A 12,827-nucleotide genomic window follows, 5' to 3' on the forward strand; every position below is an offset into this window, starting at 1 on the left:
TCAAAGTAATCAATATACCAAAGAATATTTTTGGGTGACATGCTCTGAACTCCTTTGGTACTCAGTAAATGCTAGTTCTTTACACCACTAATTGGAATGCTTTATATCTTGCTTCTTCAACACCCTAATGTCTGGCACTTTGAATGTTTGCCAAATAAAATTATGAATTTTGGAGAAGGCAATGGCACTCCACTCCAGTACTGTTGCCTGGAAAATTCCATGGATGGAGGAGCCTGGTGGGCTGCAGTCCATGGGGTTGCTAAGTGTCAGACACGACTGAGCGACTTCACTTTTCACTTTCATGCATTGGAGAAGGAAATGGCAACCCACTCCAGTGTTCTTGCCTGGAGAATCCCAGGGACGGGGGAGCCTGGTGGGCTGCCGTCTATGGGGTCGCACAGAGTCAGACACGACTGAAGTGACTTAGCAGCAGCAGCAGCAGCAGCAGCAGGAATAAGTGCCTACTTCAAGTGTTTTAATGATGGCTTAAAATATTACATTTTTGCAAATAAAACTCAACACTGAGAGCTGCAATACTTTGTTTTATTCTTGATTGGGATCCCCCAGTTCTTAGTATGGCTTCTGATTTAGAGCAAGTGGAGGTTAATAAATGTATAAATGAATTAAGAAAAAAAAGAATTTTAAAAGACAAATATAGTATCTTATTATTATATTTATATAAATATTGCTATATAAATTATATAAAATAGCTATGTAAATATAACTATATAAATTATTTATATAATAATTTGTAGCTATGAGAAATTTAACAAATACCACAAACTATACAAATGATTTAATATCAATTTTTTTAAATTAAAAGTGAAAGTAGCATAATTACATGATAAAGTTTTTAGAACCTTTATTGAAGAGTCGTTAACAAAGAATATGCTGCTTTTTTTTTTTTTTGGCTTCACTTTGCAGCTTGCAGTTTCTTAGGATTCATTTGGCAATACGTCAGTATTTCCTGGAGTGCAGTTTGTTTTCTGTTATCTATTCTAAACTGATCATTTTAAACTTAAATTTAAAATTTTCTCGTGTTTCTGAAACAAAACTGCTCTTGACAGCTATTGAAATACTTAAAAGGAATTTTGGAAAATACATTATGATGACTTCTGTACGCTATAATTCTTTTTTTGTTTTTTGGTTTTTTTTTTTTTTGGTCTACATCTTGAAGCGGTTTGCATGATCTTAGTTCCTCCACACAGATCAAACCCATTTCTCTTGCAGTGGAAAGCGCAGAGTCCTAACCACCGGACACCCAGAGAATTCCTCATAATTCTTAAAATGAATAAAGGAATTGATCTTAATCATTAAGAGAGAAACAGCTGGAAAAGAGGGAGAATCAATGTAATTCTGACAGTCGACACAGCATACAAGAAAAGTTATAGAGTTTTCTAATTAAATGCCTGTACTCCAAAGAATATAATGAGATATGTAGGTAGAGGTTCGTTTGGGGGGTCCTTTGCAGTTCTGTGATTATGATTATACATTAATAATGTACATGTATAGTCATCTTTATCATTTCTAAATATATGTAATGCCATAGACAAATGACTTAATTTTCTTCCTGAGCTTCTAAATTAGTTCTATAACCCTCTGTCTGACCTAATAAAATTCTTACACTGCTCTTTGGAATTTCCTCTGACTACCTTCATGTGTAATTCCTTTCTTTCTGTCTGTCTGTCTGTCTGTCCATCTCTCTCTCTTTCTTTTTAAAAAATCATTTAGCTGAGTGAAAACTGGCAAGATCCAATGAATAGGTTCTTAATCAAGATAGAGTTTTGCCCCCAGAGGGCTTGAGGCTGTCCAGGCGTTCCATATTCCACAGAAGCACTGACAGCATAACTAAACAAACAAGAATGTATTCAGGGAAGCTGAAACAGATCTTCAAAGGAATTCGGTAGGTGCTTTTTAGATTTCTGTGTGGTATTATAGAGCTTAATGCAGAACATATAAAAACTTTGAAAAGTCAGTGGTAGGGTCATGAACTTCATAAGGCAGAATGACTCTACAAGAACAAACTAAAAGTCAAAGTGTTCTATATTTAGATGTGAACTACACTTGATAGGGAATACCAGAAAAGTAATAATGCCTGGGCAAAACCTTCTTCCTACACAGATATATTCTTTCAACCACCAATCCTGGGCTGTCAAGCACTTTGTCATGAAATACGATTTTAAATATGGTTCAGGAATTCTTTATAAGGTTCACTTTTTCAAAGTTCATGTTATTCTAAGTGTTCTAGAAGTAACTAATCCTCCAGTTTAAAGTCTTTCAACGGAGCCACATTGCTTACAAAATAAGTTTGAATCCTTGGAAAGACAGCAGCGTCCTTTGTAATTTCACTGCTGGTTGATTTCACGCCTCACCAGATACCACTCCACCACCCTGCCTGAGGCAATGTATGCCACAGTTCCTACTTTTAGTGTTTCAAACTCTTCCCGTCCCAGGACACTTGCACATGCTATCCTTTCTGCTAGAATTCCCTTCAATCTTCATGTCCCCTTTTCTTACTCAGGAGAGTCACAGTAGCATCACACATTCTGTGATGCCTTCCCTGACTCTGACGGAATAAGCACCCCTACTCTGGACATTCAGAGTACCCTTTGGTTGTTTCTGCTATATGTTAATGATATTCTAATTGTTTATGTTCTAGATATAAATTCCTTAACAGCAGAACATCCTTTAGCTTATTTTGTATCTCCAGCATCCAATATAGTAGCTAATACAAAACTCAAATAAATAATATACATTTTGTTCAATGAATTTGTAACATGTAAAATATATTTGTAAGGTAGAAGAATTTCATAACTTTGTAGACACCACTATCAATAGGATTCTGGAAAAATAAACTGTTGGCAAGGTGAGAAAGAGAGAGTGGGTAATATGGAAATATAGGCTGTGAATAGAAATTTCTACATTACAAATCTCTGTTTTTGTATACCTCCAAAAAAACAAAACATTTGTTCACAGAAAAAGTTGTACACAGATGTTCATAGCATCATTATTCATGATAATCACAAGTCAGGATCAACTCAAATGTTCATTAACTGTGGAATGATTTTTTTTTAAGTGGTAAATTTATAAAATAGAATATTATTTGACAATAAAAAGAATAAATACTGATGATATGCTACCACATGAATGAATCTTAGAAACATTAAACTAAAGAAGTCAGTAGCAAATCAAATATTGCATGACTCTATTTTTATGAAATGTCCAACGAAGCAAATCTAGAGGCAGAAAGTAGGTTAAGGACTGCATAGGGCTAGAAATGTTGGGGGCAAATGGGGAGTGACTGCTAATGGGCAGTGGGTTCATTGGAAGTGATGGGAATGTTCTAAAATTGATTGTGGTGATGGTTACACATCTCTGAAAATACACCAAAAACCACTGTAAAAAGTGTACACTTTAAATGAATAAAATGTATGATATGTTAATTTTATATCAATAAAGCTAGTTTCTTTGCAGAGTCTCTTTCAGTGAAATCCAATCTCTTTCACATATTTAGTCAATTTGAAGATGAGAATTCCATCCTGTTGAGAAACATGGGCGCAGTAAAAAGTTTCTGCAACTTCTCAGCAGAGAAAGAGAAAATATTTAGCATGGTGGCAATTACTACAGTGGTTAAGAGCATCCTGCGTGAAAAGCCTTATTCTTCCATTTATCAACTATGCAATCTTGGGTCAATTGCTTGTCCTCTGATGCCATATTAACTATACTGTAAGATGGTAAATAAAACTTGAACAACCTAAAAGGAAGTAAAGATTTAAATGTCCTAATTCAAGATAACACCTGAAACAGCCCCTGATACATAGAAAGCATCCAAAAAATTATCCTAAGGCCCCCACTGACTTCCACTGCAGTGGATGGAGCACATTTGATCCTTAAATGTTATGTTGATCCCCACTGAGACGGGATTGGTCTGGTTTCGTGCCTTGGTGCTGCCATTCATCACACTGACACCCTTGAACTTTTCCACTGTCTCCAATGATATTGTCCCCATGAGGCTTTTGCATCTTTACTTCCAGGTGTCTTGGTCCATCAGAACATTTAGTACTTTCTTGCCCTTTGGCAGGGCTGATGATTCTCAAATGTTTTCTCAGCTCTGTGCTGTAGCAAGAAAACTTCAGGATTTTTTTTAGGGACTTCTCCAGTGGTCCAGTCATTAAGATTTCACCTCTCAATGGAGGGGGTGCAGGTTTGATCCTTTGTCGGGGAGCTGAGATCCCACATGCCTCTTAGCCAAAAAATCAAGACATAGAATAGACATAATCTTGTAACAAATTCAATAGCCTTTAAAAATGGTCCACATTAAAAAAAAAATGTTTAGACATATCTTTATTCCACAGTGATCAATCCCTTAGCATTTAAACAAATTTTATGTGAAACTATTTTGTGGTTACACATATTCAATGGTTAATATGTGTACTTACTTCACTGCCTATGACAGACGTGATGCTTTTAATTAGACCTGTAGTAACACATATTCGGTGGTTAATATGTGTACTTCATTGCGTTATGACAGAGGTGATGCTTTTAATTAGACCTGTAGAATTCTACAGCAAAGCATAAGTGCATTTGAAAGATGTACATTGAACAAAGGTGGAAAATGCCAACAAATCATAATTTAAAGTAGGTTTTCAAGAAATCTGAACTCACCAAACTATAAAAAAGATTCAAATTTGTATACCATGATGCCAGGCACATACTAGAATTTTAAGATATTTGTTGAAAATTTATATGAATAGAAAGATTGAATTATATTCCTATGCTCTCTACAGAAAATATTACAAAATTATTGTCATGGGAAGAGGTGATCAAACTGCAGGCAGGTAAAAATGTAGGAAAAAGTAAGATGGAAGTGAGATAGGCAATTCATAGATGTACTATGTTATTTTTATAGATTTTACTATAATAAAATTGTGGTATTTGTCAGCTTTTTAAATGCATTTGTCATCTTCTGAGATTATTTTTTTAATATAAATACATACTTACTTTTCAAAATAATTTTTAAATCATTTCTTATTTCTTTTCCTAGAAAAGAACTCCAAAACTGAATAACCTACAGACCCCACCAAACTTGAGTCTACTTTGATAAGCAAAGGCAAGGATAGATAAGCTGATTAATATGCTAATTTCCTCCATTTTATGCCTCTTTTTCAAGCAGTGATTAACAATTGCAGCTTAAAAGTCTATAGAGTCTTCAGTTCAGTTCAGTTGCTCATTCCTGTCCGACTCTTTGCGACCCCATGAATTGCATCACACCAGGCCCCAGGCCTCCCTGTCCATCACGAACTCCCGGAGTTCACTGAAACTCATGTTCATCGAGTCCATGATGCCATCCAGCCATCTCAACCTCTGTCGTCCCCTTCTCCTCCTGCCCCAATCCTTCCCCGCATCAGTCTTTTCCAATGAGTTAACTCTTCACACGAGGTGACCCAAGTATTGGAGTTTCAGCTTCACAATCAGTCTCTCCAATGAACACCCAGGCCTGATCTCCTTTAGAATGGACTGGTTGGATCTCCTTGCAGTCCAAGGGACTCTCAAGAGTCTTCTCCAACACCACAGTTCAAAAACACCAATTCTTCGGCACTCAGCTTTCTTCACAGTCCAACTCTCATATCCATACATGACCACTGGAAAAACCATAGCCTTGACCAGACAGACCTTTGTTGGCAAAGTAATGTCTCTGCTTTTGAATATGCTATCTAGGTTGGTCATAACTTTCCTTCCAAGGAGTAAGCGTCTTTTAATTTCATGGCTGCAATCACCATCTGCAGTGATTTGGGAGCCCAAAAAAATAAAGTCTGACACTGTTTCCACTGTTTCCCCATCTAATTCCCGGAAGTGATGGAACCAGATGCCATGATCTTCGTTTTCTGAATGTTGAGCTTTAAGCCAACTTTTTCACTCTCCTCTTTCACTTTCATCAAGAGGCTTTTTAGTTCCTCTTCACTTTCTGCCATAAGGGTGGTGTCATCTGCATATCTGAGGTTATTGATATTTCTCCCAGCAATCTTGATTCCAGCTTGTGCTTCTTCCAGCCCAGCGTTTCTCATGATGTACTCTGCATAGAAGTTACATAAGCAGGGTGACAATATACAGCCTTGACGTACTCCTTTTCCTATTTGGAACCTGTCTTTTGTTCCATGTCCAGTTCTAACTGTTGTTTCCTGACCTGCATACAGGTTTCTCAAGATGCAGGTCAAGGTGGTCTGGTATTCCCATCTCTTTCAGAATTTTCCACAGTTTATTGTGATCCACACAGTCCAAGGCTTTGGCATAGTCAATAAAGCAGAAATAGATGTTTTTCTGGAACTCTCTTGTTTTTTCGATGATCCAGTGGATGCTCTTAGATAAGGAATAAGTAGAGCCATGGGGAAGATAACCAAATAAGTAAAGAAAGATCAGGTGGTTTGATTGTTGCATTGTCTGAAAAATCATGACCAAGGTGAATGTATTAGTTCTGATTAGAAATCTGAGAAAAGTTGGATAAGAAAGATAGTTGTTTGAAAATACTTCACTGAGAAGATGAAATACTTATCTGTCCATTCTTGTCTCAATTGAGGCTTTCTGGACTTACATTGTTAGTGCACACGTAACTTCTTGGAACTACAGCCTGTCCACTTCCATGTATCATCTTGAATGCTGCCTATGTACATTTAGTTTAAGGACATATACAGTTCCTTCTGTCCATAGTTCATCAGGCACTCTGATCTAGTCCCTTAAATCTATTTCTCACTTCCACTGTATAATTGTTAGGGATTTGATTTAGGTCATACCTGAATGGTCTAGTGGTTTTCCCTACTTTCTTCAATTTCAGTCTGAATTTGGCAATAAGGAGTTCATGATCTGAGCCACAGTCAGCTCCTGGTCTTGTTTTTGCTGACTGTATAGAGCTTCACCATCTTTGGCTGCAAAGAATATAATCAATCTGGTTTCGGTGTTGACCATCTGGTGATGTCCATGTGTAGTCTTCTATTGCATTGTTGGAAGAGGGTGTTTGCCATTACCAGTGCATTCTCTTGGCAGAACTCTATTAGCCTTTGCCCTGCTTCATTCTGTACCTCAAGGCCAAATTTGCCTGTTACTCCAGGTGTTTCTTGACTTCCTACATTTGCATTCCAGTCCCCTCTAATGAAAAAGACATTTTTTGGGGGTGTTAGTTCTAGAAGGCCTTGTTGCTGGGAGAAATATCAATAACCTCAGATATGCAGATGACACCACCCTTATGGCAGAAAGTGAAGAAGAACTAAAGAGCCTCTTGATGCAAGTGAAAGAGGAGAGTGAAAAAGTTGGCTTAAAGCTCAACATTCAGAAAACTAAGATCATGGCATCCAGTCCCATCACTTCATGGCAAATAGATGGAGAAACAGTGGAAAACAGTGTCAGACTTTATTTTCTTGGGCTCCAAAATCACTGCAGATGGTGACTGCAGCCATGAAATAAAAAGACGCTTACTCCTTAGAAGAAAAGTTATGACTACCTAGACAGCATGTTGAAAAGCAGAGACATTACTTTGCCAAAAAAGGTCCATCTAGTCAAGGCTATGGTTTTTCCAGTAGTCATGTACGGATGTGAGAGTTGGACTATAAAGAAAGCTAAACACAGAAGAATTGATGCTTTTGAACTGTGGTGTTGGAGAAGACTCTTGAGAGTCCTTTGAACTGCAAGGAGATCCAACCAGTCCATCCTAAAGGAGATCAGTTCTGGGTGTTCATTGGAGAGACTGATTGTGAAGCTGAAACTCCAATACTTTGGCCACCTGATGTGAAGAACTGACTCATTGGAAAAGACCCTGATGCTGGGAAAGATTGAAGGCAGGAGGAGAAGGGGATGACAGGGGATGAGATGGTTAGATGGCATCACCGACTCAATAGACATGAGTTTGAGTAAACTCCGGGAGCTGGTGATGGACAGGGAGGCCTGGCATGCTGCAATCCATGGGGTCACAAAGAGTCGGACATGACTGAGTGACTGAACTGAACTGAACAGTTCCTTAGCCATGGGAAAGGTGTGTATCCACAATACAAAATGCTCTAAGGCACCAACAGAATATTAATAACAAATCAAAGGGCAAAATATTTTTAAATCCCAAGGGAAAATTCAGAGCAAAGAAACTTTGCAAATCAAATTTAAAGGCGTAAAAAGCATAAACAAAAACGGTAGGGTCTGAAAAGGTAAAATGGGCTCTCATTAGAAGTCATTTATAACAGTGAACTGTTTTAGGAATTTCCCCATCCTTGCCTTGTCATGCTCTGTTTTCTTTGAAAAAGCAGAAGGTGAGGTATGGTGTCAGTGGGTTGTTATGGAACCTAAATCTGGAAAAACTCTGAGAAGAGAAAAGTAAAATAATCTAAATAAAAACCATTTAAGCCATTTGGGATCCTTATTCTTAGGAGGGGCAAGTTAGAAAATCATAAGGAAAATATTTTTCCCCCTCATCTCAATATGTGTGTAAGCCTGCAGGTAATTATCATCTTGGAAAACTGGGCTCTGGGACAGTCAAACGGCAGTGTTGCCTTCATATTGGGCCACTGATTTTGCACACTATCCCATAAAAATCTGTTAGCAGTTTTGAAACAATTACACTGAAAAGTCACTTGTACTGATTAACTTTTTATGTAATTTGACCAAAGATAATTTAGGAGATTTTTAGCTCCTAATTTTTACTTGAACCAGGAAAGGTTGCAATGTGATTAGTCATTTTCTCCTTTTTTTTCCTTATATACTAATTTTTGTTTCTAGGGTATAATTTAAATAAGCAAGAGTTACTTTGACTCTGGTTGAAATGCATATAATTACACTGATATGACTGAGTTTATAGCCATGTTTGTGTTTAGATAAATAATTGAATAGGCATTAATTCTTTTCAAGTAGAATGCTGAGCAACAATTAGCCCTAATGGTTTCCCATCACCACTATGGTAGATTATACTTTCCTAAAACGTCTACACCAGTATATTCCATCCAACTACTTTCCTTACCATGGAATGCTGGCACTCCTCCACTGAGAGATAGGGGGTTAAATAACCCACTTAAAACTAGGTAGACCTGTGACTACAGTGGAAGCAACATTACATGTCTTTTCTCCCCTGCCATAAGAGTTGACACAGCTTCCACCTTATCCTCTTGGGATGCTCATTCTTGGACCTTAGCCACTTACTGTATTGCTGTTGTTCAGTCGCTCAGTTGTGTCCGACTCTTTTCAGTCCCATGGACTGCAGCAGGCCAGGCTTCCCTGTTCTTCACCATCTACCGGAGCTTGCTCAAACTCATGTCGATTGAGTCAATGATGCCATCCAACCATCTCATCCTCTGTCGTCCCCTTCTCCTCCTGCCTTCAATCTTTCCCAGCAACAGTGTTTTTTCTAACGAGTCCACACTTCACATCAGTTCACCAAAGTATTGGAGCTTCAGCTTCAGCATCAGTCCATCCAATGAATATTCAGGATTGATTTCCTTTAGGATTGACTGGTTTGATCTCTTTGCAGTCCAAGGGACTCTCAAGAGTCTTCTCCAACATCACAGTTCAAAAGCATCAATTCTTTGGCACTCAGCCTTCTTTATGGCCTAACTCTCACATCCATACATGACCACTGGAAAAACCATAGATTTAGCTATACGGACCCTTTGTTGGCAAAGTAATGTCTCTGCTTTTTAATATGCTGTCTAGATTTGTCATAACTTTTTTTCCAAGGAGCAAGTGCCTTTTAATGGCTGCAGTCACCATCTGCAGTGATTTTGGAGTCCAAGAAAATAAAGTCTGCCACTGTTTCCATTGCTTCCCTATCTATTGAAGTGATGGGACCGGATGCCATGAACTTAGTTTTTTGATTGTTGAGTTTTAAATCAGCTTTTTTACTCTCTTTTTTCACCTTCATCAAGAGGCTCTCTAGTTCCTTATTGTAGAGACGTGAAATAGCCACATGGAAAGACCATGTGTCTGAGTTCCAGCATCAGCCTTAGCTGAAGTCTCAGATGACAGCCAGCATCCACAACCATGAGGCTCCAGATGATCCTGGTCCCCAGCCTTCCAGATGCCCAGGCTGATGCTGAGTGGGATAGAGAAAACCTGTCCTCTCCAATCCTATTCATATGGCAGATTTCTGAACAAAAATAAATGATACCTTTGTTTTGAGCCAATAAATTTTGAAATGATTTGATATGTAGCAACAGATAACCAGAATAATTATCAACCTAAAAATATTTCACTGGGAGATAACAATAAATGCTTGAATGTTTTAAGACTTCCATGTACCTACAGACTGATAATTCATAAAAATGTTAATGATAAAATTAATGTTCAACACTATCAATTATGATAATTTGTATGACAAAGAATAAAAGTTTTGACGGTCTATTTTAAATAAGGTTTGGGTTTAATAAGCACCTTTTCAATAAGGTGCTTTGGGTTGATTTTTCTTATTTTTTTCTTGGTCACTAGCCACAATTCTGAAAACTGCTTCCTAGGTATTTTATGAATAATCACAAAAGATCTCTTTATTCCATTTCATTGATATTTTATGCTAAAATTACCCAGGAAGGCTAGTGTAACAAGGCCTCAGTTTTCTAATTTAAAAATATATATGATGAAATTCTGTAGTCTCCACTCTTTAATGTGTTACCCAACACATTAATTGCCTGAAAGGTATTAAGGAACAAATGTTTTATTCATCGGTGTATGTGTGTTTAAAAAAAAACACAACTCAACAAAGAAATGTTTGATGAAATGTCCCCTTCCCAAGTAATTTAATGTGAGTCATTTATGATTTTTAAAAAAATATTATTATGTTATTACATTTTAATTATGCTGATAATTGATTCAGGCTTAACTTAAAGACTTTTTATTCCTTAAGTCATTTTCTGAGTAGCAAAAGAAAAAGAGGGCAAGGAATTAAGCAAGGTGCCACTCTCCATGTCACTAAAGTAGTCTTAGTTTCAATAACACACAACATTCTCTAAAAGAAGTTTAAAATTTTAGTAAAATCTTTAAGAATGAATTGTTCCCCTCCAGGTGTTTTAGACCAGACAAAATGTTAGGCAACATTTTTCTCATACTCAGAACATATTAGTGTACACATATCTGTTTTAATGTACTGGAAAGTATAGGTAAGTCATAGCCATTGATGGTATACACAAAAAAACAATAAAAAACTTAAGAGGAAAATGATATTGGAAATTATAATTTTTAAAAACTGCAATTTGGCTGGCAAAGCCCACAGGAAGAGCCAAACATAGACTGAGCTTTATATTGGCCCCACTTTCTTCTTCTCAGCCCTGAATCCAGGGGTTTAACTTGATGGATTCTGAACTGCTTGTGCGTAAAGAGACTTCGCCTTCTGGCTGGCTCTTTCTACTTCAGGTAAATAACCTTTTGAGAGTGTACTAATGTTCAAGGAGGGAGTAGTCCCGGGGGAGAGATATTTAAAAGCAGTTTTTTGCACTTTACAATAGGCATCCTAGAAAGGTGGTAACTGGGGAATATTGAAAGAATCTAGATTGTTATGAGCTATGGTCGGACTGAATTCTGGAGTCCTTCATGTCACAGCAAACTTACAGCATTTAACTTGTGTATCAGAGAAACTAAGTATAGTGGTTCATTTATCAATAGAAGCCGTGGCTAGAGAAAACTTAGTCAAGGAGAAATGCATGGAAAGACTCCTTTGCAAAGTACTGCAAGAGAAAAAATAACTGTCACGTAGGAAGGCGCTCTGGGTCTTGTCCAGCTCACTAATCAAGAGTAACTGTGAGTCTTACGCTAACTCACTTTACCCTTGTTTGTTTTAAGCATTTACTACATGACCTCTAAGTTTCCTTCCAGTTTTACACTTCCGTGATTTTTGATTAACAATACCAGAATCTGTCTATTTTCTTTTGGCCACACGGCATGGCTTGCAGGATCTTAGTTCCCTGACCAGGGATCAAACCCAGGCCCTGGCAGTGAAAGTCCTAACCACTGGACCACCACAGAATTCCCAGCATCTGTCATTCTGCCATCTTTGAATGTAAAAGAAGGAAGTACATATACAGTGTTCTTCACTAGATTTGACAATAAGAGCAAGATTCTAGCTTTAATGCTGATATGATCTGTTCCCTCCTTAAGGAACTCCTTATAGATTATAGCATATTATAACTATATTATAGATGCTGACTTCCATGTGTAGGAAGCTGTTTGAAACGTCTCATCCTGACATCTACCTTGATGATTATTTCATTTTTATGACCTCAACATGTGACTTGCAGGATCTCAGTCAGTGAAAGTTCAGAATCCTTCTTTAGAGAATTAGAACAAATAATTTCACAATTTGTATGGAAATACAAAAAAACCCTCTAATAGCCAAAGCAACCTTGAGAAAGAAGAATGGAACTGGAGGAATCAACCTGCCTGACTTCAGGTTCTACTACAAAGTAACAGTCATCAAGACAGTATGGTACTGGCACAAAAACAGAAACATAGATCAATAGAACGAAATAGAAAGCCCAGAGATAAATCCATGCACATATGGACACCTTATCTTTAACAAAGGAGGCAAGACTATACAATGGAGAAAAGACAATCTCTTTAACAAGTGGTGCTGGGAAAACTGGTCAACCACTTGTAAAAGAATGAAACTAGAACACTTTCTAACAACATACACAAAAATAAAATCAAAATGGATTAAAGATCTAAATGTAAGACCGGAAACTATAAAACTCCTAGAGGAAAACATACGCAAAACACTCTCTGACGTAAATCATAGCAGCATCCTCTATGACCCACCTCCCAGAGTAATGGAAATAAAAGCAAAAATAAATGGGACCTAATTAAACTTAAAAGCT

The sequence above is a fragment of the Bos taurus genome, chromosome 9 (genome assembly GCF_002263795.3).
Source record: "Bos taurus isolate L1 Dominette 01449 registration number 42190680 breed Hereford chromosome 9, ARS-UCD2.0, whole genome shotgun sequence".
NCBI classification, from domain to species: Eukaryota; Metazoa; Chordata; class Mammalia; order Artiodactyla; family Bovidae; genus Bos; species Bos taurus.